Source organism: Tasmannia lanceolata, unplaced genomic scaffold, assembly GCF_043159265.1.
Source record: "Tasmannia lanceolata isolate RefF3 unplaced genomic scaffold, GAP_Taslan_0.1 ptg000026l, whole genome shotgun sequence".
NCBI lineage: Eukaryota > Viridiplantae > Streptophyta > Magnoliopsida > Canellales > Winteraceae > Tasmannia > Tasmannia lanceolata.
The window spans coordinates 5,187,609-5,193,608 of NW_027518703.1; positions in this window are offsets into that span (position 1 = coordinate 5,187,609).

Below are 6,000 nucleotides of genomic sequence, written 5' to 3' on the forward strand. Positions count from 1 at the left end.
AATGACTATTTTTAAAACACTCAACACCTTAGGCTTTTTAAGGTTTTTCAAATGTTTTTGATTTAATTTCTAATGTTTTTGAGTTTTAAAATATTTAATGTTTTTTAGATTTTAAACTTTTTCCAATGTTCTTGAAGTTTTTAAAGAGTTTTCACCCTTTTGGTCAAAGACCTAAGGGAATATACAAAGCAAAACTCTAGGGTAAACCCTAGGGCAAATAGGGGAAATCCCTAAACAAATAACACTATCAAAAGCAAAGGTAAACGAAACAAAGATTCTCTAATAACACTCCTAAAAGGACAAATGAGTCAAAGACTCTCTAATAACACTATCTAAAGGACGAGCGAGTCAAGGACTCTCCAGCAAAATCATCCAAAGGACGAATGAGTCAAAGACTCTCTAAAAGAAAAGGAAACATGAGTCAAAGACTCCAATAACACCAACTAAAGAACAGACGAGTTAAAGACTCTCTAAAAGAGAAAGAAACACGAGTCAAAGACTCTACTAATACCAACTAAAGGATAAATGAGTCAAAGACTCCCTAAGAGAAAAGGAACACGAGTCAAAGACTCCACTAATACCAACTAAAGAATAGACGAGTCAAAGACTCTCTAAAAGAGAAAGAAACATGAATTTGCACATTTGGCAGAGGTAAAACACCCAGCCGGGCCGGACAGCTACCTAGCCCTAGGTTGCAACAAATGTGCAACCCAATACCCATAAGGATAGGGGTATGTTGCCAAGCCGAGTAGGGTGTTCTCCCAAAACCAAACGATGCACAGAGAGGAGGACTAACGAGAGAATGAGGCCGGGCGGGTCTCCCAAACACACACCAAGATGGGCTCCAAGTAATCTTATCATTGCTCTTGCAAAGGGGGAAGCAAGGCTAAGACAACTAATTGAGAGGGTTCTACAAATAATGCCAAGCAGGCCTTCTAAAGGCTAATTACTTAAAAAAAAAAAAAAAAAAAAACTAAGACAGATGACTCCCTAATAACATCAATAAAGATCAAATGAGTCAAAGACTCCCCTAATAACATCATCACACAAACGAATGATTCAAAGGCTCTCTAAATGAGGCAAAGCATGCCTCCTATAGGTACACCTTTTATCAAAATCAAAGCAACCTCCTTGAGGTTAAGCTAAAAATGAGGCTTGCCTCCAAGGGAGGATTGCCTAACGAGACAGAGTATGTCTCCTAGTACAGGTTATAGTGTCTAAAGAAATCTAATCAAAAATTCAAAAGACTGTGCTAGTCTATCCAAAGAGAGAGGAAAAAGGATACCAGATAATCTCAAATTTTCAGTCAATTATTATAAAACAAATCAAATATCAACAAAATATGATCTACAACTAAAGAGTGCACAACCTGTAGCAATCATAAAATGATAAACAACATTAATTAGTCTAGACTAGCCGCTGGATAGCCTAATAAAGCAAAAACAATATCAAACACTTCTATGCCCAACCACAAACACCACCCCAATATGGGGATGAAATCAGATGATGCTAAAGTAATCATCTGATATCATAATACCCATGATAATATTTCTACAAACCGCCTTGAAATCAGACAGTACTCATGTCAATAACATCGAATAGAGTAGTCATCTGATTTCCTTCTTCCCTAAAACAATTTATTTAAATAAAAAGGAATGAGTATAATAAGCTTTGAGATAATCTTACCTGAACACCATTTATTACCGTCTTCAAACCCTAACTCAAAACTTAGTACTAGAGAAGAATATTAAAATTCTTAACAGATTATATAAATGCATCAAATGATATTTCCAATTTATAAAAAAAAAAATTTATTTAATATAGGTAAGCAATGAAGTGCAACTAAATCTAAGATATGATGGTCGATATTGTCAAAGTGAAATGAGGCTACCAATATCAAAGTGGAGATAGCTATTAATATTAAAATGTGAGAGGGTTGTAAATATTAAAATGAAGTGAGTAATACACATATCAAAGTGAAAGAATGTTCTAAATGCCAATGTGAAGTGAGGACTGCACATAAGAGTGTTCCAAGTGCCAAAGTGATCACCAAAGATTATTACAATTTCTTAATAGATTCATGAGCTTAACAAAGTAATGTTATACCATTATATAAACTAAACAGCATGCTTACTAATCTCTTATAACTATTTCACATCTATATTCACACACACACTCACATATACACATAGACCTTCATACATACATAATAGGGAGCATAACCATAGGCTGATTTGTGCCAAAAACAGGGAATCTAACCATGGGCTGAATGTGGGCCAAATTTATACAAAACATATGACAGAAACCATGAATTGAATAGTGCCAAAGCTCGGACTAATAAAAAAGGCTAAGATGCGGATTAAACTAGTACAAGAATAGAGTTGAAATGTAAGCAGAAAATTGTGCAGAAAATGAACTATACCTGTGCCAAAAACAGGGCAGAATTACAGATAGAATTGTGCTAAAAACTGAGGCGAAAATGTGGACATATCTTGGGGCTAAACAGGGGATTGAATTATACAGATTTTCTTGTCAAAACTGGGGCAGATTTTAAGGCCAAAACAAAGGGCAGATTATGCAAAAAAAACTGGGACAGATTTGTGGGTGAAAACTGTGCATTAAACAAAGGCTGAAGTGTATAAATCTGTGTTGAAAATAGGGGCAGCAGTGAGGCTGAATCTGTATAAATCTGTGTTGAAAACAGGAGCAGCAATGGCTGAAATAATGAGCTCAAAATGTGCATAAAACAGGGGCTGATTTCTGGATTGATCTTGTATATAAAAAAAAATGAGCTTAAAATCTGTACCAAACATGGGAAATTTATGGGCAAAAGCTTGGGGTAATCATTGGGCCCAAAATGTGAACTAATTTTGTGTAAAGGATTGGGATTAATCTATAGAAAACCAGGTTTGTGCAATGTCAAAACATGGCTGAAATGTACCAAACAGGGCTGAAATTATGCAGAAAACTGTGGCCAAATCAGGGCTAAGTTGGGTGAAAATTGGGCTCAAACAGGGACTAATAGATCAGTAACCTGTTGAAAACCCTTGATGTATAAATTTTAAATATCTAATGGAATCACTTAAGTGATCCATAACCACCCCTTGATATATTTATGAAGGTCATAAAGTAAAACATTTAACATATGAGCATGAGTACAACTGAAACTTTTACACAAAGATCACTTGATGAGCTAAAATACAATGAGAAAATGCAACAACATTTCTAAATGTACAAGTCTAAAATTCTCTACAAAATCCTTTGACATACTTAAAACTCTTTTGGCAATAGTAAATCATAGAAATAAGGAATAGTTCAAGTAGGATCCATAAAATCAAAAGGACGCTATTTGAACTACTCAAACCAAAAGCAAGAAAGGTATTTAGAACTCTATCGATTCATTTTAATACTCTTTTATCAACTTTTCATGCCATTATCCAAACATGTATAAGGTGTAGGTCTCAAAAAATGATAAAGAGAATGAATTTGAATGAGAACTACTTCGTTTAATAGTTTTTTTTTGTCTTCTATTAGGCCAAGGAAATTATCAAAAATCATTTTCCTACTTCTAAACATTGTCATTTTCACTATTAATCAAATGAATCAATCCATATAAGATACACATAAAATTCAAAAAAAACAGACTAAGTCCCATAGCGTCTAAACCAAACAAATGATAACATCAAGTCAAAGTTCCTAAAACCAAGGAGTTAGATATGCCATACACCTCTAGATAAACATGGACAATAGCCTAAATTATTTATAATTCTCAGGGCAGCAGCTTCGCAATTCTGAATTATTAAAGGGGAAATCCATGAAAAGCTAAAAATTCTATTTACACTACCATATAAATTCAGGGCTTTGACTTAAATATAATTTATATTTCTAAATACTAAACAAAGATGAAAGCTCTGAACATAATACATTACAATTAAAGAAGTGACATTTACACTCTTTCTAATGACTAGGGATATAAAATGGTTTCAAATTTAAGAGCCTAAAATCTGTAATCTGATACACTTATTTAAAGGTCAAGACAAAAAGTTTACATTTATGCAGATTTAGACAAGATAAATTAGACATGGAATGATCCTTTAAAAAAAATGAGTTGAATATATGAACAAGATATCATATTTCCAAACATAGAGCTTGTGAGAATGCCCAAGATATATATTTTCTTTTAAGCTTATTGAAAGCATTGAACTCATAATGTACACCTACATATTTAAGCCATTTAGTAGGCCTATTCAAACTGATAAGCTTTCTATAGTCTCCTTCAAAATATAATAATAGCACATGCATACAAAAGCATCTCACCACTACTGACAGCATAAGGTGACAAACACTCACGAACAAAATATTCCACTCAAAAGTGCACAACCGACCATATACATATATTTTTAATACTCTTGAACTAAAAATTATGGCTAATTAAAAATCAAAATTATGATCCATCACATAATCTAAGCATCTTTCGAATCACAAAGTAAACAAAGTAGATCAATAGGTAAATCTTTCAAATCTAAAAAAAAAAAAAAAAAAAAATCTAGCCTGACTTAAAGAAATCTATATCCTGATGAAGAAAATCGCGTTTAATCTTTTGAAAGAATATATCAACAGTGACAATTTTTAAACTAGATAAACATACTAGATAAATCTGATTATGTAGAGTTTACATATCCAACACTTCGATTGACAGAAAATTTACACAAATCATAAAGCAAAATTCACGACAAAGTCAGTCTAAATCTCTCATAACACAACAGATCTAATGAATTTAATTAAAAAAATAAAATAAAATAAAAGAGACTTACCTCTAATTATGCACTTTCTTTTCTCTTTTTTTTTATATGAAGCCTTGATCGGATTACCAGAACTTATCTCCGCAGACAAACAAATGCTCAGATCGGAGGTAATCGATTGAGGAAGAAAGGAGAGAAATTAGGGTTTCAATTTGGGATTTTTCTCTCGAAATCTTTCTCTGCAATTCCTCTTTCAATCGGCTTTTACAACAATGAACAGTGATCTCACTGGAATAGATGGAAGCTTTGATCGAAGGAATGGAGATGGATCGAAATCGGATCGAAGCTTACCGGAGAAGATGATCGATATTTTAATCAATCGATCAGAAACTCGTCGGAGAAGAAGGTAGATCACCGGAGCTAGGATCGGATCTAGGGTTTAAAGAGATGATTATGATGAAAAGAACAAAAGAAATTAACAATTTAAAAAAAAAAGAAAGAGAAAGAGAACAGAAGATATGTGCCGGTCGGAGAAGATGAGCGAAGCTAGGGTTTCAACATCTGTAGCTTGCCGGAGGTGGAAGAAGGCGATTGGCGAAGGATCGGAGCTGACGGATCGGAGATATAGAGGTTGTCGGAGAAGGATCGGAGATCCGATGGATCCGACCGGAGAAGTATCGGACGGAGAAAGAAAACCCAGTTTTTCCTATTCTCTCTCTGCGAATTTTTCGATTATGAACAGTATTTTTTTTTTTTTCTGATTTTTTCGTATATATAAAGAGAAGGCTGTTGATAATGGCACTACTGTTATTGATAAGGCGCGCGAATTAATAATCGCACCCTTCCCGCTTTGTCTTATTAGGAGAAAGATAAAAAGCCATTATTTGATTTTCGAAAATACACTCCCTCTGTAGATTATTCACCCCCTTTACAGGTTTAAACTACGACACTGTTTCGATCCGTTCGCTGATCAAACAAGCTCGGATTCCAACGAAATTTTACAGGGATCTAAGGGGGACCCTAACCTAGCCTAGGGTTGAATTTGGGGTCTTAATGGATTGATTTGGTTGGGTATTGTCCAAAATTGGAAGGTTTAGGGCACGGTCAAAATGGGGTGTCTACAGATGCCCCTCTTTGGCAGAGCGTGCTTGTCGCGTGAATGCCAAAGCCGAACAGACAACTCATTTTGATCGACCCGAAAGCAAAACAAAGCAATTTTTGAGTTTTTCGGTTCAAAGATGATATCCACAAAAGTAAA